Here is an 884-nt window from a genome sequence, read left to right on the forward strand (position 1 = left end):
TTACAAGCATTCAAGAGTTTAAAAATGCTAAACTTTGTGTCAAATAAATAGATCCAAAAGACAACCAAAATGCCAAGAATTTCAGTTTATATGGTAATCACGTACTTGTGAAATACAAAAAAAAGGACATGTCCTTTGCTGAAATATTGTTCTATTTAACATGACATATCATAAATAGGATGAGATGCATTGGAATATACTCTATAAACATTGATAAATTGTAATCATCAGGACCCTTTAGTTTAATAAGTTTAGAAGCATTCAGACCTTGTTATGAGCACACTATAAGTAGATCATTAGGTTACAAGCATTCAAGAGTTTAAAAATGCTAAACTTTGTGCCAAGTAAATAGACCCAAAAGACAACCAAAATGCCAAGAATTTCACAAGTAGAGTGGTACACAATCTACAAGTCTTTATTGCTCATTGCATTACAAATGAAAGATGTCACGTGAATGATTCCGGTTATTCAAGTGTTCACAGTGAGCAAAGGTGTAATCACACTATGCCAATTCTTGTGTTCTATCTCCAAAAAAAAGCAGTATGTATGCTACCAATACAAAAAAAAGGACATGTCTTTTGCTGAAATATTGTTCTATTTAACACGACATATCATAATCAGGATGAGATGCATTGGAATATACTCTATAAACATTGATAAATTGTAATCATCAGGACCCTTTAGTTTAATAAGTTTAGAAGCATTCGGACCTTGTTATGAGCACACTATAAGTAGATCATTAGGTTACAAGCATTCAAGAGTTTAAAAATGCTAAACTTTGTGTCAAGTAAATAGACCCAAAAGACAACCAAAATGCCAAGAATTTCAGTTTATATGGTGATCACGTACTTGTGAAATACAAAAAAAAGGACATGTCCTTTGCT

The 884-nt window shown here is 31.9% G+C and overlaps 1 long non-coding RNA gene across 1 annotated transcript in view; it reads right to left on the bottom strand.

Moving 5' to 3' along the window:
- LOC123116526 (uncharacterized) overlaps positions 1-884 on the bottom strand; it is a 5,906-nt gene that overhangs the window by 2,701 nt on the left and 2,321 nt on the right. The gene's annotated exons all lie outside the window — the stretch shown is intronic.

This window comes from Triticum aestivum, chromosome 5B (genome assembly GCF_018294505.1).
Source record: "Triticum aestivum cultivar Chinese Spring chromosome 5B, IWGSC CS RefSeq v2.1, whole genome shotgun sequence".
NCBI classification, from domain to species: Eukaryota; Viridiplantae; Streptophyta; class Magnoliopsida; order Poales; family Poaceae; genus Triticum; species Triticum aestivum.